This window comes from Pezoporus wallicus, unplaced genomic scaffold, assembly GCF_028554395.1.
Source record: "Pezoporus wallicus isolate ANWC-B61680 ecotype Strahan unplaced genomic scaffold, APGP_CSIRO_Pwel_v1 scaffold_6362, whole genome shotgun sequence".
Taxonomy (NCBI): domain Eukaryota; kingdom Metazoa; phylum Chordata; class Aves; order Psittaciformes; family Psittacidae; genus Pezoporus; species Pezoporus wallicus.
The window spans coordinates 2,719,459-2,741,164 of NW_026637663.1; positions in this window are offsets into that span (position 1 = coordinate 2,719,459).

Sequence of the window (21,706 nt, forward strand, 5' to 3'; positions counted from 1 at the left end):
GAAGAGTGGGAATAGTCAACACAGACCATGGCTGTTTGAGGAGGAGAGAAACCAATGACACACAACTAGAAAAGCTAAGCCTCTAATCTCTTAAACTAACATCTGCAGTACATCTTGTCTGGATTTTCCCAAACCCCATGGAAGAGTTACATCCTGGAAAATGATTGCAGAATGGCACATGAGGACAGTGAGAAAGGAGAGAAATTCTGAGCAAATTAAAAACTTCAGAAATATCTCCCTTCTACCTATCTACGTGAAATCTGCAGGACACTTGGAGAATCATTTCCTTCTCAGGTTCCAAGGGCTGCCTCTAACTGTGTATTATCTAGTGGCACGAAAGCAGTGCTGGGCATGAGAGGTGGCAGGGCTGCCATGAGCCCTGCTGGAGGAGGGCCAAGACATGGCTGTCCTGCTTCTCATTAGCACTAGTGAAACACCAGGATTTGGATGACTTCTCTCTGCAGTGACTCAGTACTCTGTAACTTGCTTTGGATTGACGATTAACAGATTGCCAACACACACACAGGGGAGGAGGCTAACTGCTGTTAACTTCAGAGCTAGAAATATTCAGTAAGGTATAACTAGACTGTCTCAGAATGAAGCATGAATATCTTTGGCTGCTTATTTAGTCTCTTTCTAACCCATAAAAGTTTACCAAATGTACCAAACAGCTCAGACTGGTTTCCCTGGCTTGACTGACTTGGGATGTCTGGGAGTGCTCTTTGACAAATCCTTCTGTCCCAAGGGAAAGTGAGATGAATGTGCTTTGTAACGGTGATGACAGCGAATCAAAGGAATATAGGAATATGACTACCTTGCCTAAGGAAGCTGTGAAGTATCCAGCATCACAGTTTTTTAAGAATGGGTTACAGAAACATCTGCTGTGCATGGCTGAGGTATAGTTAATACAGATTTGGGATTGGAGGAGCAGAAGAGATCTCTCTTGAGGTCCTTCCTATGCTTCAGGTCTCTACATGGTTTCTAGACTGTTAGTACTGGTTTGCACTGTTTTTCACTTTCTCCATTATCTAGTTTGGAAAATGTAAGTTGGAAGAAAAGAACATGGAAGCTACTAATTAATTATCTGACAAGTGTAGCCTCATCCACTGCTTCTTGTTCACTGTAAGTGAATATCTGTTTGGATCATCACCCAAATGCGTAGTTCCTCAGTCTGCCTTATGGGGTGCTACCCTCAGCCTGGAGGCTGAAATACTGAATTATGAGAATAGCCGTTGTCTAACTGATCACAATCTTGTCTTGTGCCCCAAAGAGGAAGCAGGCCAGCCCCTGCGGCACTTCTGAGTCAGACGTGCCAAACTGAGCTTACAGGGGTTTGCATGAGGCTGCCCTGCATCTGAGAAGCTGAGAGTGGCCCCAAGCCCCATCACTAGCCCTTGTGTGCCCACCCTGCCCTCTGCCTCCTGCCCTGCACCCTGGGGAGATGGCCGGCAGGGGCTGCAGTAAACCACATCCTTGTCTCACCAACACTTTATAGATACTTCACATGAGTTTATTAGGCAATGCTAATGTGTGAATGTGTGCTTAAGCAATGGAGACATCCTCTTTTACTGAGGGGCATGATTTATGTCAAGTTCCCATAGCCATGGTTGCATAAGATCCTTTCATGTTGCTCCCGGTTTGCCTGCTCTGCATTGTGTCAAATAATGTAAGCTGTGATGGAGGACTGGAAGTGGTTCAGTTCAGATGAACATCAGAAGTGTGGATTTGGGAAAAAAACTGCCAGCAAAGTTTCTTCACGCAGGTTTTATTGCCCCTGTTTCTAAGCCAGACTATAATGACTTTGCAGCTTGTTCAGCACTTCTGCCGGGAGTCCCTGAACAGGCTGCTGTCCCTGGGTTAATTTCCCCCTGAGGAGTAGTCAGTGACCTCTCTGAGTTTTATGAAGCATAAAACTAAGCAATAAACAAAACAGGTGATAAGTAACATGATATTTTAAAGGGCTATTAGTAACAAGTCCTGTTGAGTTACAACTACTGGCATACCTAGAAGCTGTCATGAGTGACAAGTGGGACTGCTACCTTGCAATAAACATCTTTCACAGCTAAGAAAAAAACTGACCTTTCACCATTTACAACTAAATTGTTTGCCTATCTCTGTTCAGGTCTGTTTTACATCAGAAGCAGATCTGCTCCCCCTGTTAATGCTCAAGGAGCTCACTGCAGGAGCAAGTTCTAAACCTTGCATCCACCTGCACACAGACTACTCAGCAGTGCACATATTTGGTGCGTTTGTTAACAGCTAAAACCTGCATCAGCCAAAATTGAATTCAATGCAACTAGAAGTGCGTAAGTGCATCCTGGAAATCTGCTTTACTCCCTTTCCTGGTTCTGCCTAGTGTAGTTACGTGCTGGGGAGTGTGAGAAGGAAGAAGGATGCATGTAAGTTCATAAGCCAGTTGTTCTGGCAGAAGGTTGTATCTGGTTTTGAGGCAATTAGAGGTTATTTCTTTTGGAAAACCTCCAGGGCATTTGAGCATTCTCTTGTATTGCCAGTAAGAAAAATACTGTCCTACAATGGAAGTGAACACTGTGTAGCTTCACATATTGCATGATGTCCAGAGATTTTTGTTACTGACATCTGAGCTGCCCTCTAACATCCTGAGAAGACTCCCTTCTGCATATGGCAGCACCAGTCTTAAGGGAAGTGAGCATACACCCCACCAACATAAGGACACATGGCTCTTGTCATGTGGACACACACGAGTGTGTTCGTGTGATCTCTTTAAGATGTTTTGCAGCAGGATTTTTTCCATTTTTTCCATGCAGCAGGGAGTAAGCACACATGCAGTTCTGCTGGTGGATCTGAGTGCATGTGAACAGAGGCAGCGTGACAGCCTCCCAGGGTGGCATCTGTACTGAGAAACTAAACGGGCTGTGTATGGGCTCAAGTACTGTCCCTTATCCACACTGCTTAATCTTTGAAAGCTGGAGAGGGACTTTTTATAAGACCAAGTACTGATAGGGTAAGGGGGTAATGGCTTTAAAGTGAAAGAGGGGAGACTTAGATTAGATGTAAGGATAGAGGTTCTTTACTGTGAGTGTGGTGAGGCACTGGCACAGGTTGCCCAGAGAACCTGTGGATACCCCATCCCAGGCCATGATCAAGGCCACCTGGTCTAGTGTGTGGTGTCCCTGCCCAAGGCAGGGGGGTTGCAACTAGATGGTCTTAAGGTCTCTTCCAAGCTTAACCATTCTATGATTCTATGACTTTACCACTCTCCCTAGTTCTGTTTTGTCTGATTCCTGTTAGCACAGTCCTCACAATGCCCAGGCAGGTTTGGGGTGGTGATGCTGGACAGGCTATTTTTGGTGGGCAGGAGGGAAAATATCACCCTGACCAGGGATGGTGTATACAAATGTAAGCCATGCTATGCCTCATACCTCCGTCATTAAGTAATGAGCCTGCCTATTTTATTTATTAGCACAGATGTAGCACAACATCAATCAGAATATAACTCATAAGGCAGCCAGAGGAGCAAAATAAAGATAGGGTGTCTCTTAGCAGAGGGCATCTGTGCCTCTGGCAGAAGACCCATACTGCCCTGCAGTGGCAGGTTTGTGAAACAGTGTCAGCTGTGACAGGTTTACTGATCCTTTCAGTTTACAGTAGTGAAACATTACCATGCCTGCTTTGAAACATGTCAGCCTTCCAAGAGCTGGGATAAGCATTCCTGTACTCTGACCTTCCTGACTTTTAGTGGTATGTTCACAGGGTTGGGAGAAATGCCTGAAACACTGCTGTAAAAGTTACAGGTACATGGCACACCTAATCCAGCCATAAAAAACAATGCATACTGATAATGATAGCATATAGAACTTCTGGCTGTCAAACAATAACCCAAAGATCTGAAAGCATCTTCTCATGAAATCTCTCTGAAAGACTGAGAAACTGAGGCAGAAGGATCTAACAGGCTACCTCCTCAGAGATCTTCTTTCCAGATCTTTGAGAGTTTAGGCCAAAATGATTTACTAGAGGGGCCTCAGAAAGACATTCAGTTGCACCCTGAGTCTTCTTGCACAAGTAAACATTTCTCTATTATTTCCTTCTCATCATCCATGCCATTTAGTAACAATTTTTGTTAGGTGCTTACCTATGCATGTGGTCCTTATCACAGCTCTCTTTTCTGTGAGTATAACAAGAGCATAGGTGTTTAACAAGGAATTTTGAGCATGATGCTTTCTGCCATAATTAGGTGATACCATGCACCTGAGCAAAACATACCAGGTTCAGAGTAATGCAGTGGAGAATCACTGGAAACATCCAAACAAACAGCAAGTTGTGCTCCCACTGGGAGCACTGCCTCTGTATTGGGGTGCAGATACATGGGACAGCTGAGTCAGTCTGATCTCTTGGTGGGAAGGTCCCACTCTCCATCCCATTTCCTGCAGCCTGTTCTGGCACTTCCTGATCCTGTACTCCACGAATTGAGTCAACTCCCTAATTAGGCATAGGCTGATCCTAGCAAATATCTGGGTAGATTTATCCTGCAGTAGTCAGTTGTAGGGGTTCAGTGAAGGGATGAGGAAGAATTGGTGTAAGACAGAAACCACATGGCTGGGAGCTGCTGGGGGAGGGAAGCTGGAAAGGAGGGGAAAGATGGTGGTGGGGAGACCAGCTGCCCTGTAGTTCTTGGTAGGCTTCACCTGGCTAGTATCAGCCACATAAAAGCAGAGCATCTAGACTGTGCTAGCTGTCTACCCCTCTTGTCCAGGCCTGTCCAGTCAGTAGAGAAGGACAGGTATCTCCATATATATATCCACATGTATAACAGGAGCTTACGGCAGTGGTTAATAGCAGATCTATGCACCCAGAGCTGTTAAGAGCAGTCGGAGCAGCCCGCAGGACACAGCTGATCTGGACAAGGTGTTGACACATGGGGACATTTCTGACTAATTAACCAGGGCACAAAGTGCTGGGCTCGTGAAGGAGCTGACTGCAGTGGCCAGACACGAGTGAATCACGGTGAGAGAAAGGTGCTCGTCAGAAAATGCTTAAGCAAATTTGGACTGCCAAAGAGTCTGTGATCCAGCCGTGCCTTGCGTCACGGGCTCTCAGCCCTCCCGATCAGCACTGAGGACTGAATGTCTCAGAGCTGGCTATAGAGGGAGCCTACACACCTTGGTTTTGGGCTGCTAAAGAAGCCTGAAGGCAAACAACATGTGTTTGAAAGCTGGAGAGGGACTTTTTGTAAGATATTTATTAGCACCATGAGAATGTATTTTTATAACTGAGAGAAACAAAATGTACTATTTGGTTGGCTCACGTAGTACCAACACATTTTTCTTAGATGATAATCACACTGTATTTGTGAAAACCCTCTATTTTTTGGTTATTTGTATCTAGATCCAAAAGTCACAGCTTGAGATGATTTCCTCATTGAACACTAATTACTACTTAGTATTGCGCAACCTAGGAGTATCTCCCTTGATGACAAAGATAGCTCAGTGCACAGTCCTCAATCCTTGGCTTTTGCTGTGGCACAGAGAACAATGTGTTGCTGGAGTTTGTTCTCTGAACATTTCATTTCTGCAGTCATGAGGTGACATGGCTATTGCCAGGGTTAGGAGTGCTGCTGAGCTGCTGTGTCACTGGCATTTGGGTCTATGGGTTGCAGGAGCATCGTGTGAGGAGCTGATTGGGCGGGGATGAAGGATGCTTGCCCTGCCTAGGGAAAGGGAATAGGCTCTAGGGCAGCTTGGCTTGTTGTGAACTTCTTCCGTGGTCCCCAGGGTGCTGCTGCTTTGCTCTGACCTTCCAAGGAGACAGCAAGGTCACCCTGCCGTTTGCACAGCTGCTGTTATCAAAGAGGGCAGTGATAACAGGTTACCAAGGGGAGCAAAGGAAGGCAGTCCTGTAACTGCTGGCACAGAGCCTGGAGGGTGCATTAGGCACTTCAGGAAGAGCACACATGCTGATCAGAGATTTCTTCCTAGCCCACCCACCCATGCAGTTCATGGAACTCCTCCCAGAGCTGTCTGGAGGGGGTGACTACATCCAGCAACAGAGCCAAGGCTGGACCTGGCCAGACCAGCCTTCCCAGCTCTGGGGTGATACAGCGCAGGCATAGCACAGGCTGTTCAGTTATCCTCGTGTCTCAACACAGCCTCCTGTCACAGCCACTAATGTGGCTCAGAAGCACACAGGTCCCAGGGCTTCAGCGTCTGCTGAGCAGCATTGTATGGCTGGCAGGAACAAGTCCCATCCCCAGAGTACTTGCAGTCAAAGTCTTAAGTTTGTTATTTCTTTCGCGTAGCTGAACTGCTGATACCAGCTATAAGGGTAGCAGGACTCGACACGAGACAAGCAGCGCAAACAGTAACAAGTATTACAAGGCTAGATCTTACACAAGGGATTTGATAAACAAGTGAGGAAAGAGTGAACCTGGTGACTGAGGCTGCAGCATAGCATACATTTCTGCTAGTGGCAAAGGTAAATTTTGCTGTCACAATGTTCTGGGTAACTGCACTTGTGTAACCTGGCAAGTGCTGAGGTGATGTCCATTTTATGGTTCCCAGCCTGGGTATAGTCACTTCGGGGGTGACCCCTCTCCTGTGTATAGATTCTCCTTTTGAACCAGCAGCCCTACAGGGATGGGAGCTGCTCCATGCCTTGGATAAGAGAGAAAAGATGAGGTAAGTAAGTTTCAGATGAAGCGCAGCTCAAAGAAAACCTGTGTATTTGAAAGGGAAGAGAAAAAAATAAAACCCCATAGGAGAAAACAAACCAGCGAGCAGATTTGCTGTCAGGACAGCCAAAAGACACTGATGTTTCTACCAAGGCTGAGAACTGGCCCTGTTCAGCAAGACTTTAATACGTAGTTGATTGCAAGCTTTTAATTTTGCAGTGAGGTCTTGAGAATGTGACTGCTTGATTAATTGCTAGATTGCACATATTAATCATGTACTTATAGGTGTGTTCAGACAGGGTATCACAGCTGCACAGCATGATGTGAGGCATGCAGCCACCCCGGCACCTTGCTCCCTCTGCCTTGGATGAGGCTGCCCTGCCTGCATGGATTAGAGCAGGGGATGCCCTTTTCCCACTTCATGAGGCTCTGCTCCTAGCATTCTGGGAGGACAATCAGCAGCACATCCCACCACTATTCCCAGTATCAGGGGGCCCCAGATCTCTGCTTTCTGGAGCTCTGCCCTGGCCCATGCCTTTCTCCACCTCTACACAGTGGGGACAGCACCTATAAGGCAAAGTCCCACTAAGAAGGGGAGAACGGGGAGGAACAAAGTTCCTTCCATCTGGGAAGATGGAGAGGAACAGGAAGGCATGGGGAGAGACTGCTCTTGTCCTTCAAGACCAATTGGTCCTCTTTAAAGATCCCAAACTCACCTCTGCGCCCTGCCTTAACCTGTGGCAGATCCCTCAACTCCTCCTGCAGCCACTGTCCTTGGCCTGACCCCTGCTGAAATCCCACTCGATCCTTGAGGCAGCAGAATTCCATTACCTGGAGCACTGGGTTGTCTCAAGCCAGCCCGAATAGAATAAAAACCGAGACCTGATTTTCTGAACTTCTGACAGCCCTGCTCCTTGTGTATCACCATGCAGCTTTGAGCATCACTGATGTGAACACAGTCTGTTGAGATGCAGGTAATTACCAAACCAACCACCTACACCATGCCAGAAGACTTCAGCTTCGGTGTCATTATGCAGATTATTCTTGGGTTTTCTGTATGATCCTCAGTTAAAGCACCATTTTAGCACCTCTGGGAAATGAGGAAACACCCATCTCCTATGGCATGGCTATAAATTGCTTTTCATTTAACAGAAGGTCTGGAGTAAGATACACAGCACCTATTAAAAACAGCATTGAAGCAGTTAAATTGACGTAGAGAAATTGTAACTGGGGATCAATCAGTACAACAGATTTAGCAAGACTCTGCTTCTGAGTTTGAGTATTTTCATTTTTTCTGGATGCAAAAGGAGTTCAAACATATTCTGCCAGCTGGAATCTTCGGGGAGTTAAGTATCATATGCACGCAGCTGTGATGCAGTTTGTCAGTGCTTGTTTATGCAATTGTTATTAGCCCTGATATTTATGCTTCTAAAAGGGCTTTCTGCTTTGCGGCAGATGAGGCTATTGCTTCTGTTCAAATTGCTTGTAAAACCAGTTATTTTATAGCTGAGAAATGGCACATTCATCTGTTAGCTTCCATGTTCAGGTCTGCTGCCTCTGACACCATACAGGTGCTGCCCCAGTAAAGGAGGAGCTATCCAACACTATTTGTCATGGTATGTGCTGTTAAGTCTTCCCTTCTGGAGAAGCTGAGAGCTCCCTCTGTTAAGTTTTATTTCCATATCTTAGCTTGTTCTGTAATTTTTTGGGTTTTGATATCTTGTAATTTGGTCTTATGAACATTTGGACATCTGTCTACACTTCTGGGAGATAACAAAACATACTGATGGCACAAATCCAGTTGCAGCTACAAATGAGATAATGCAAATGCAAGCTCTCAGGGTCTGCAAGGATAAAGCAAGCTGCTGAGGAACAATGGAAAGAAGGCATCAGTAGTTTAAGTCCAAAGGGAACATACACACCTGATATTCATGGACAAGCAGATGGCCTTCGGTAGAGAATTGGGGTTGAATGTTACAGACCCATCAGGAATGCAGACAGCCCTGCCTCACTTTTGTCCCCAGGACTGCTGAAATTTCAGTGGGACTACATAGAATAAAAGAAACTGGTCAGAGGAGTAAGGGGAGTCAGATTCAGGGGCAAGGGAACTAGCTAGCAGGCAAGGTTGAAGCCAAACAAGTACCCTGTGCAATAGGACTTAGGAAATAGAGGCCAATGTTTTGTGATTAAGTCTTCCCCTGCAGTGGGAATTGTCCTGGTGTGCTGCCCAGCAGGCTTCAGTGCTCCCCACCCTACTGCAGTAGGTACCTTGATAACTGCCACCAGGGTAAGAAATGAGGCAGTGGGTGGATATTGGTGGTGGAAGAAGCAACAAAACAGTGATGAGCACCATTAACAATCCTGTGTGGGGCAGTGATAGGTGAGAAGTTGCCCACATACTTCAGTGAGACCATGCTGTTACCCTTGAGCATTGGTAGGGTTGGTTGCCTCTTGAGCAAGAAGCTTTTGAAGTGAAATAGCAATGGGGAAGCCTAGCCACTTTACAGCTAAGGGAAGGGGTGGAACACGATCGTTGGATTTGGCACTTGGGTGAACCACAAATTCAGTACAAGGACACTGTCAGGCTAAAGCAGGCCTGCTCTCAAGTTGGGAGCAGTTAGCCAAGTGAAAGCAGGGGAGCTCCCTGTGGTAAAGCTGTTCTCTGTGGACTGAAACTAAGGCCTTGAGTCAAGCACGTTAATGAAATGATGGCGGAAGCTCAGCCTGTAAGTTAAATAAAGATAAAAACAAGGACAAAGTGCAGGAAGTGTTCACAGAATCATAGAATCATAGAATCGTTAGGGTTGGAAAGGACCTTAAGATCATCTAGTTCCAACCCCCCTGCAGTGGGCAGGGACACCTTACGCTAAATCATATCACCCAAGGCCTCGTCCAACCTGGTCTTGAACACTGCCAGGGATGGAGCATTCACAACCTCCCTGGGCAACCCATTCCAGTGCCTCACCACCCTAACAGGAAAGAATTTCCTTCTTATATCCAACCTAAACTTCCCCTGTTTAAGTTTTAACCTGTTACTGTGTTCTGTGTACATGGGGGCAGTGTGTGTGCAGGGAGTGTCTTGCTACTCAGCAGGTGATGGTCAAACAGACGCCCCACAACCTTCATGGCCAGCAGTGCAAACAGTGCTGGTCCCACTCCTGTTTTCCAAGAGCAAGGCAGGAGAGCCGTCAGCGTGGGCAGTTCTACAGTGCACAGGCTGCTCTCCAGGGAGGAATTTCGGACTGAGTGACCTTGTAAAAGGTATTTCCCCACTCTCCGATGGAGCAAGCTGCCTATTCAGTACCAGAAGCTCCCAAAAGCTTCTGAACTATTTGGCTTCTCCCATAAATACAAAAGTGGACTGTGGGCATACCAGAAGATTGTGAGACTAAATTGTCATTAAATATATCTCCATGGGTCTCTAGGTGTTGAAGTGGCTTGGGCAGCGTGATTAGCCACACATGTGTGGAGCATCCAGGTGACTATTCTTATCATACGTGCAATAAAGTATGTGCTTATTACATCTGCCGAAGAGATGTGATCTCAGCGAAGATGTGGTCTCAGCTTTTCCACCTGATGTCGGGGTACATCTCTGCTACAACCTGCAGCAGAATTGTCCCACACCAGTAATACTAGTACTGGTCACACAGCACACGACACTGACCTGAATCACCTGGAGGCAAACAGGATGTTTCTGTTGACTTAGTGCACATGACAGAGGGTCTCCACCAGCTTTATGATTTCACATTGATGTCAAGGCCTGCCCCAGGGTTACAGGTGATACTCAATCCAGCAGAGAGTGAAGGACCTCAGCCAGCACAGATACGGCTAGAAGGTCTCTTCAATACTTTCTGGACACCAGCTCAGTGTTTTACCTCATTTTTACCCACTAGGAGCCTTACAGCTGCACTGACCAGCACCTCCATGACTGCCGTTGCTCCTAGTAGTGCACAGGCATTCCCATGCACCAGGCATGTGTGGTGTCTGGGATTTGTGTGGTTTCACTTCGTTTTCTTGAATTGCAGAGGCAGAAGGGGAACAGGAGATAGAAATACAGCCATCAAGGGTCATACCCAGTGGGAGAGAGCATCTGCTTCAATGAGTTCGGACAGGGTATGTCCAGCTGGGTATGTGGACCTCATCATAGACTCCTTTCCAGGCAGGACCTAGAGAGAATGTACTCTGTGGTGGTTCATGCAGAGGTGCTCTGTTGTACTGATCCACGCTGACAACAGGCTGCAAAGCCATGCTCAATGCAAAACAATCCTGATAGTTACCAAGCAGGGAAAAAATATACTGCAGGCTCCCAAACTGTGATCTTATCAAGGACATCCTGTAACACTTGTGTGTGCACTTGGATAATTACGGGTGGCAACTGTTAAGAAAAAAGCTTTTAAGTAAGTCAGATGATAGCATGCAAGAACTCCATTTAAACTTCTGTCTGTGCTGTGGCTATCTTGAGATTTCCAGGCTCTATGGAACTCTATGGAAAAATAATCTTAACAGAATAGCCTCTAGATGTGCTAAATAAAACTGCTGCATAGCAAGTGAGAAGCTGAAACATGTCTGGAAAGTCTCATAAGCTCCAAAGAAATGGGCTGAGGCTTTTTAAGCAGGTGCCAGGAGTGAACAGTGACACAGGTTGACTGCAAGGTCACAGGAATGCCACATCCCCATGGTCATCCTATGGAGGTGGTGGCAATGTTAGTTCTGCATTAACAATTATGTTGATTTTCAGCATTGCTAATCTGCATCTGAAAGTGACAGCCACTGGATGAGCAGCTTTCCTCACTCCTGCAACTGCTTTTGGTCCCCTCCTAGGGATGAGACCTCCATGCTCCCATGGTATGGCAATCTCAGGAGCCTGTGCCCGGATGGTACCCACAGTGGCATGGTGACACCTGGTGATGCAAACCCCTGCTCTTGCCCTTGCAGCTCTCTGTGAAATCAGTGTGATGTGGTGAAGGTTTTGCTGTTAGAAAGATGTGACTCGGTGCCAGCTGGACTGATGCCCATGTGGCTCAGGGACTCCCGCAGGCTTTCTCACCATCCCTGGATGTCCTCATTTTGTTCTTTGATCCTGGGGTCACACTACCCATGTGTCATGTCCCCATTCAAGCTCAGTGCCTTGCATTCCTTCTGCAAACATTCCCCATGATCAAGTTTTTCTAGCCAGGGACCTTTGTCTCAGGCCTCATCTTGCATCAGACTTCTGCACACAAACTGTCACCACAGCTGCCCCTTGGGAGCAGCCCACACCACGTTGCCACAAACAGCTTCTCACAGTGGCCACTGCTTTCTCCCTTGACTGGCCCAGCTCTTCCACGTCTCCTTGGGGCCAGCAGAGCTATGGGGCCAGCAGAGGAGCTCAGCAGCTCTCCCACGGGGACCTGCACCCTGCGTGGTCTTGTGCCAGCTGACATCTTCCCTTTCCTTTTCCTCTCTGCCTGCTGCACACCTTTCCATTTGCCCAGCTCAGGTGGGTTCACAGTGTTTTAAACAGATCTTTGCTCGCCAAGCTGCTCTTTGCTCTCAGCAAAGCATCCGATGGCCAAACCCACCTGAAGGCAGGGGAAGAGGCAGAGGCAGCAGCAAATACCAGCCTGGGACAAGAAGAAACCAAGGAGATCTGGTGAGGGTGAGCAGAGCCAGCCAGCCACCCTGCACCAGAGCAAACCACCATCAGACAACGTCCCTCTCCCAAGCTCGTTCTCATTACCACTTTCATCCCCTTTTAAACAGAGTACCCTGTTTCATCTTAACCCCCTGCCCCCAGTTTTGCTGTTTTTACAGTGGTATCTATGGTATGATAGCATATAGTACAGCCTCTATTTTCTACCCAGCTCAGCAATTCCTTTAAGCAACTGCTTTCCTTTCACCATATGCTGATTGCTTCCCTTTTCTGCCATTTCTCATATTGTTACCTTATAATTTCTCATGGAATTATTTTGTTTGTGCAGACATAGGCCAGAGTTTGCCTTTTGCCACGCCTCAACAGAGCAAGCAAGCTGTGACAGCCTGCAGGTGAACGTTGGTTAGTCTAGCTCAGGTGCTGTTAGTATAACCATCTCTATGGGAAATGGGGGTTTAGACCGAAGGCCTGGTGAACACAACTGGTGTAGTACCACCACAGCACGCAACTGTCAGGAATAATTTTGTTGTTTGGCACTACTGTAGTTTTTTTGCACACACACAGAGTATTTTCTGACAAAAGCATCAGAAAGCAGAGCTGAAATTACACAAATCCAGCTTGCCTGTGTTTCCTAGCAGCAGTGAGGGGAATGGATTAGCACAGGAAATGTAGGGTTTGGTTGTTTTACAGGGAAAAGGAAACACAGAATCATAGAATCACAGAATAGCTAGGGGTGGAAATGACCTTAAGATCATTGAGTTCCAACCCCCTGCCATGGGGGTTGGAACAGTCATCACAGACTGTTTGAGATTGGAAGGCACCTCTGGAGGTCATCTGGTCCAACCTCCCTTGCCCAACCAGGCCCACCTAGAACAGATTACCCAGGACAATGTCCAGATGGCTTTTGCATATCTACAAGGATGGAGACTCCACAACCACTTTGGGCAGCCTATGCCAGTGCTTGATCACCCTCACAGTAAAAGACTGTTTCTCGATATTCAGAGGGAACCTCCTGTATTTCAGCTTGTTCCCATCGCTTCTTACAACATCCTTCTTAAGGACATGCTTTAATCCCCTCCTGGCAAAAATTCTGCAGAATTTTACACAGAAGGCTGGACACAGTCTGAGTCAGTGAATCTCTAAAACATTTTGTCACAGTAAGCACCAACAGGGATCACAGCTAGGACTGTGGTTGCAAGGTCTGAGGCTGCCCGTTCACAAGACTGGTGTTTGCCTCTGGAATGGTGGGTTTATGGAAGAGGAAAGTAACAGGAGGAGGGATTTCTCATATGTACACAGTGTTTTTCAAGTTTATTGATTTGTCTGGGAGAAGACATGACTTTCCTGAAATGTCCAGCTTCAGAGGAAGGAAAATTAAGGTGGAGCAGAATAAAATAAGAACAAACCATGATATGATGAGGAAACCAAGGGAGAAACTTCCCTCAATACAGAAAAATCAGTGAACAATTAGCTGGAAAGACCAGAGACTTCCAGAAATAAACAAGGGGCTTCCTTGCTGAAAGCTGGCCTATTGCTTAGGTAATGCAACTCCTCTGAGCAAAAGCTGTTACCATGAAAATCATGTATGAGGTATTCCTGGTACTTCAGAATAAACTGCCATTTCAATCACAAGTGGTAAAGGAAGGGATTAGTTGTGCCAAGGTTCCCCTGTCTGGGACAAAGCTGTCAGCCACCCCCTTGAAAAATGATTGTGCAGCAGAAAGAGGTCAGTGAAGATGCCTTTAAGCCCCCACCAAGCTGGGGTGAGGGTTGGGAGAGTGACAGCCAGGACCTGCAAATCATGAGGTGTGTGACAGACAGCCTTCCTCCGGTGCACAAACACTCTGACATGTGCATCCCCTTGCACCCCTGCTCCACCAGCCTGTGCTGGATGGGCAGCAGGGCTGGGGTGGGCTTCGCTCCCCTTCATCCCTGTGGGAAGCAGAGAGGCCTGCAGCCCTGCTGGAAATGAGGAGAGGATGAGGTCCATGCTTGTGCCTGCTCACTATGCATGAGCATAATCATCTCCTTGGCTCCACTGACCCAGGCACAGCCTGTTGTTGTACAGAGCATTTGAGGGAGTAGTAATTTGAGGGGTGAGGATGACGCCAGCAGCTGTACTGATGCATATATAGAAATGATGTAGTAACATTGCTGTTTTCATTTATTAAACAAACCAAATGTAAATCCCTTTTGCTTTTCTTCAGGTATGTATTTGCTAAAAATACCATATGAGCTAATCTTCTCAATAACCTTTTCATGAAGCTCATCTTTGGATTAGTCTCCTAAATCTAAGCTTCAGGGAGCTGGCAGTTAGTCCAGTAATTGCTTAATTACTGAAACCAGTTCATTCCCTGTCTCCTCATCTCAGTATGGAGGATCAGTCCCACACTTTCAGTTGGGACTGTAAGTGCTGGCTGCCCTGGAGGACTGATGGTGGGCCTGCCCCGAGGGAAAGCCATTCCCCATGGCAGTGGATGGCACTGTCCCGGACTTTCCAAGCCTCCCCAACTTCCTATTCCACTGCAGCTGGGCAGCACGAAGTTGGGATCAGAACTGTGGTCCCATTCCTTGTCTGTGGCTCCAGCTCTTGGCTACTGCACGGCTACAGGGGCTGAGTCAAGGGTTGCACACCTTCTGCTGAGACCTGATGCCAAAGGGAGCAATCTTGTGGTAGGAAGAAAAGTCTTTTGCAGACAATGCCTTCCAGTTCCTGGTGCCCAGGGCTTTCCATCTACTGCTGTACTTTACATTGTGGTGATAGTGCCATGGTCTGCCTCTCTGAATTACCTGATGACTGCATCCCTCTTACATAGGGTCCTCTGTTAAAGTATGGGTTTGGTTTGTAGACCCTGATGACTGAAAACTTAGCCTAGAAATACAGCAATCATCTCAAGGACTCCCTCTGCCATCTACATTATTTTGTCTGGTCCAGCTTCCCGAGAAGCAGATGTTAGACTTTCCATCCAGTCACTGCAGGGAAGTTTCATGGGAAAATGGGTAAAAACAATACACTCTTTTCAGATAAACTCAGCTAGAGCTGGCTTTTGTTTCAGCTCATCTGGTTGCTCAGGATTTCAGGATCTCAGACTAATGTAAACAATTCCTTGACTTTCAGCTGTTTGTTGAATCATTCTTGCTTTGCTTCTCCTCGTCAGATATTTACATCTTTGTGTTTTTTAATTAAATACACTCAGGAACAGTTACTAGGGAGGGGAAAATATAACAAACCCTGTGTAATAAATATTCTGACATCTAAAAGCAAATAAGCATTAAAACAACTGGAAGTTCTGAGCAACTAAAGTACCCTGTGGTAGGACAGCATATCCCAAAATGCCCATTTTAAGTAATGTGCTAGGTGCTGGATTGTGAACAGAGAGTGTGTACACTCAGCTAAGCGGCCTGATGAAAGTGGCCTGGTCCCTCTTCCTATTAATAAAGCATGCTAATCAAGTAAGAGGTGAGAACCCAGCTGTAAAGAATTCCTTTAGGTTGGTATTGTGCAGTTAGGGCAAGGGACACAATGTTATAGCAGAGATAAACTACAAAAACAGAGTCAACTATAAATAGATTGTTACCACTAAGGGCTTCCAAAAACAACTACAGGGAGATTAGAGAAAGGCGCTGAGGTATTACTAGTTCCCATCCATCCCTCCAGGGTGACTCAAACTTTTGCTGGTGCATTTGAAGTCCACTGGGTCTCTACTGCTGCTCTGAATTTATTCTGCTCCTGCAGCCTTTTTTATTTACTGCAGGGCTGCTCTTTTTCAGTGGCTGTTAAAAAATATAAGGTTATTTTTTTGGAAAGCCAGAAACAGGAATTTGCTGAGACTAAATCAATTTGCGCATAAATATGCAATGTACATTGAATCTCCCATACGGAGTTTGATCGGATAGCTATTCAGCTAATAAGATATTTTGAACCTGAATAGTATTCTATATCAAGTCATGCTGCTTCTACCCAAAGCTGTCCATAAGATGGACAGTGGTGGTCTAGAATTGCTCTATTACCACCATCTCATATGCATGAATGCTAATATTTTTGTTACACTGACCAGCTTAGTGTCTTCTAAGTTACTGAGAGTTCTCAGCAATAAAAATAAAGCAATAGAAAGGCCACAAAAAAAAGCTTGTTGGGAATATTTGATATAACGGCAAACTGAGAAATGGCATGGAAGTAGATAAAGAAGAGTAATATTAAAAACTATGCAAGGGTGTGAGTGCACGTGTTTGGTTTTGTGGGGTTTTCTGGTTTTTGTGGGGGTTTTTGTTTTATTTTTTAATGAAAGTCCCACTTCAGAAACAGCTGGGGAAGCAGGCAGCTTGTGAGTGGCAACCCCAGAAGTCTTCATTGCATCAAGCTCATCCTTGATATGTTTTAAAAGTTTCACTTTTATCCTCACTAAATGGGGCTGGAAACTTTCATGCAAAGCCCTTTTCTTAGCATTTAGGAATGTTTGCTTCCAAACTTGATGGAAACTGAGTCACGGAGGGAGGGATGTGTGATCGTGAGGAATCACAAACTAAACCCTGTTTTTCCAGTCAGGACTTGAGGCAGGTGTGGCTGAGAGAGAAAGCGAGATTGCGATTCACAACAGATTGTGTCTGTTAACAAGGAGAGGGGAGGCATTTTTGTTTTATCAGGCCTTTACCCCCATCTCTGGAAATACTCCTTGTTCATTCTATTGTGTGAAATAGCCTTCGGTGAACTCAGCTTGTCTTATCTCATGGCTGAAATGCTTGGTTATTCTAAGCCATTAGCAAAGGTCCTGACGAATGTGCTGTGGGATTCTGGCATGTTTATCTGAACAGGAAGGTAAAGCCCAATGCAGCCTCTTCCACTGGCCTCCAGAGTGACCGGGTGAAGAGGAAAAGGATGAGGGAAGCCACATACGGACTATGAGAATGTGTGTGCATGAACGTCTCTTCCTCTGGCTGCCCTTTCCTCAGCTGGCCTTGGGGAAGCTGATGAGCCCTTTGGGTTCCTTGGCCTATCTCAGATACTGAGCTGAAATCCTAATGAACGTGTGTTCCCAGATGTGCTTGGAGAGCCACAGGTTTCTTCTGCTTTCTCTAAGTAGGATTAAAGTCAGTGGGGAAGAGACATGGGCTATCTGCAGGCACCCAAAATGTGTGGCACCTGACCTTCTCCAGCAGGCAAAGAGGAGCAGTGTGCAAGTGCCATGGTTGTGAAGCAGCACTGGGTTTGGGTAAGAAAACAGACTCCACAGGATCTCATTGGCTTTGCAGCAGAGGATGCTTTGCCCCCAGAGAGTATGTGCAAGGAAAAGTGTGGGGCAGAGGGGAGGGAGCCCTTGCTGCTTGCTCTGGTGGGGATGAGCCTTGGGGCTACAAGAACCTAAACCCTATGTACTCCCCCACCTTCTGCACCAGGGCAGCAGGAAGGAAAGTTCAGGGTGTGAAAATGAGCACAAGGCTGCAGGTGAAGGATGGCTTTCTCGGTTGCTTTTTTTTGCCTATGAGCATTCAGAATGGCAGAGAAAGAGGTTGTCTCTGGTGTGGTCACTACTTGTTCTTCTGGTTTTGGTGTTTTCTCCCCTCTCCTGTGAGAGCCTCTTTGTGCCTGTTTTGCTTTTCCTTTCACTTTCCACTTTTTTTTTTTTCCCTCTTGCATTTTCTCTTCTCTCCCATGTTCCCATTTCCTTCTGCTGTTTCAGCTGCTGTCCAAGCAGATCTCCCTGGTTGTTGTACTCCACAGTTCCTAGAACTACATTTGTTTATATTTGTTCTTGGAATGGATATGGTAAAAATAGCCTGAAGGCCATGGAAATAGTGGGGGAGGGGTTTATAATGCATTGTGCATTGCTTTCATGGATTGCCAAAAGGTGGAAACCCTGTTGATTGGAATTGACTTTTCCCATGTCTCAAAGTTAGCCTGCAGCTCACGAAATTGACCTGGAGGCCTGGGAAAGGATGCACCTCATTGAATAGAGTTGCCACTTTTTAGGAAGAAAAAGGAAATCTGGGAGGAGAAGAAGGGGGATGTAAAAGGAGAAGACAAAAGTGGGTGGTGGGAGGAAAAAGAAAGATTAACGAAGTGAAATTAAAAAAACAACAGCCACAAAAACCAAAACACAGGAGCTGTCAGAGAAAAAGCTGCATGCAATTTAGTGTCCTGAGTTGGGATGTAACTGTACCATATGTGGAACACGGGAGCATAAACTTCTCTAATTGCGCCACAAAGAGGTCTCTCACTGATTTTAAAAAATCCACTATTTATTTAATCTCTAAATCTGAGCTCCTATATTCTTTCCAGCCTGGCTCTTAATGAGGTATGTTGTAACAGTGTGAGCCCTATGAGCATGTGGCATTTCTGGGGCTGGTGTGAGGCTTCTGCACAGCAGCATGGGAGAGCAATGTTTTTTGCACAGGACAGCCAAACCTGCAGGATGCAGCTGGAAGGTGCATGAAAGAAGTGAGTGGAGAAGAATGATGAAGGGCCCTGCCATCTTCTGCTGTGAACAAACTTTGCCATGAAGATCTGTGCCATCTATTTAGAGTTGCTACTGCCTGGATCCTTGTGGTAGCTTCTGCCATGGGGTCACCAGTTAGCAGAAGTACTGTAAGCCCCAAGTGAAGAGCTGTGGGGATCTCTGCCCCTTCTCCTGGCATGAAGAGCTGAAGAAAAAGCTAGTGTAGGCAGTCTTCTGCCCCTGGAATGGTGTGATGCTGGCTGGTTTGCACCCCTGCTCCTTAGGGCTATAGAGTCTATAGCAGATTTGTCTGGGGGACAAATATTTGCTGCAATATGAAACTTCATCAAGCAGCAAGATAACAGGCAGGGTGAATGACCACTGCTCAAGTTTGTTCACAGGCCCTCTTTTATTTAGCAAGAGGCATGTATCTATAGGGCATCATAAACTTAGGTCATAGTTTTCTGTGTAACTTTATCACAGAAAAGGTGCTGTTATGTAGGATGGTGCCCTCAGGTGTCTGCAAACAGGCTGATGTCATTGCCTCACTGCTTACAGTCCCAAACAAGGACTTTGAGGTTTTCAAGTGTTGTCTGAAGCACTGGCAAAGGTTATCCAGGGTGTTGCAGTAAGGTTGACTTTCCAGGATTCAGTCAGTGCAGCCATTGAGCCAAATGTCCCATGCTGTCACCCAGACATGTATAAATGCTAGTCTAGTGCCATGGGTGTATAGGGAATGTGTGTGCCTTCCCCTCTAGACTACATAGTTTTCATTCTGTGTCCGAAATAGCTGTGACATTTGGGCTTCTAAACAGAGCTCCAACTGAAGATGCTCATGATTGTAATTTAGTTGTACTTTTATATCTCTTTCTCCTCTGCTCACCTTTCATCACGGCTTCTGCCTTTGCTCTTTCGTTGGCTTGCTGCCTTCTCACTCTCCCCCCTCCCTCTTTCTGTTCTCTTCTACACATCTATTTTTACTGCTTCTGCCTTCTTCATCAGTCAACATCTTCTTTGGCTTTCTTCCCTTGCTTCTTTCCCAGTATCAAAGAGCATAATTTTTTTTACTGTATGTATAGGATAAAATGTTTAAAATGATGGTTTGTCCCTGAGATCTGTCCTCAAAGATTTAAAGGCATTCTCTCGAGAGGGTACAGTTAGAGGCATTGTATACAAACTCCTCATCTTCCTGTCCTTAGATGTATTCAGCTCTCACAGAGCACAGAGCTGAAGTTCCAGGAAAATCTCGGGAAAGCTGGTCATTTCTTGCCATAGAATAAATGCACCAATGCCAACTCACATGCATCTGTCACTAGGTTGTTTTGAATTTCTTTGACAAACCAGAGTCTTGAAGCACACTGATATGGTGGCAAATATTCATAAACTATTTTGAATAGAGAAATGGAAACATGGGTGAATACTGAGGAACCAAGGTCACTTTGACATCACCCATGCCAGACAGTTGAACTGAATTTACTGAATGAATCTTCACTTGTATGATCAGCAGTGTAACTGTGGTGAATGTCAGGAGACTCTCAGACATGCACTGCTGTGACATTAATGCTGATGTCTCTCTCAGCTGCTAGCTTTTCTGGCTTCTGGTCTGGCAGATTGTGATGCACACACTGTAAATGACAAGAGCATAATGGATGAGGTGTGTGAAATCTTGACACCCAGCTACTAGACGATGCTTTCTTTTGGGAAAGAAAGTAGCTCCTGAAGCAATGTTGCAGTAATGGATTAAATTCTCACTCAACTCTATCTGGTCTAGCTCCACAGATTAGCCAAGAGGTGACCATGATAATTAAACCAGTGGGTTTCTGAAATGGGTAAAATGCTGAGCACAGCTACATTGGTACATGGCTTACAAAGCACTAACCCTCATGATTTAGAATTGGCTTAATACCCAATAGGATAAAAGCTACGTTTTTAGTTGTCTCAGTTAGTCCTGTTGGGATAAAACAGCTTCTCTTTGTTTGAAATCAGCCATCAGATCATGCCCCATTTCCTCAGGCGCAGACCTGGACCCAAAGGTGTTGCGGTCATGACCTCTAAGCTTGATTACTGCAAAAGAGGTCAAACAAAATTCCCTCAAAAGCATTGTCTGTTGCAAGCACAGCAGTGGATCTACTTAGAAACCTCCATCTTCGCCAGGCTCACACCAGAGCACAGGTCTTCATATTGGTTACAAAGTCCATGTCAGAGTGTCTGTAAAGTAATCAGAGCCTTCCTTGGTCTTGATCTAACTGTTTTAGAAATGGTTATTCGTTTCAAAACCATGGACACCCATGGTCAAAACCGTAAATAACCAGGGTCAAGGGATTGCAGGAGACATCTTTGATAGGTACTGTTGCTGTGCTCCTTCTCGCAGAGGAGAGTGGCCATGGACCTCTGGATCCTGAACACAGTGCAGAACCTGCCTGATTTTGATTCAGGGAATCCTGGACAAGGTGTGCTCACATGCACACAAAATGCAGCTCAGTTTTGGCTTCCCCTTCCCTTCTCCCCCCACTCAAACAAACAGGTGAACACAAAAGTGAAATAACAAGTGAAACCTGTTTTCCGTTCATTTTTGAGGAATAAACCCTGGTCATTTTTCTTTTAAATATTTGGAAGACTGTGACAAAACTAACAAGGTCATATAAAAGCCTTCTTGAACAGGTAGATCCAATTTTAAAAAAAACCTGGATTTTGGCACAGTTTGTGAACTTCATTTACACCACAGAAAGGAAAGACTTGCTCGCAAATCAAACCTGTAAATTAAGATGGTGAAGTGGCCCTTTGAAGAAGTAACTAAACATTGCCATAGTATCCATTTCTATTTGCTGAATGAAAGACTTTATAGCTGTCTTTGAAACAACTTTCTTCCTGCCCTTGCCATCCCGCAGAGAAGCTGCATCACTTGCTGCAACAGCTCCAGTGTTGTTTCCCATTTAACTGTCTTTGCACCTATTAATTTATCTCAGCCATGGCAGGAACTGGCGTTTTGGCTCA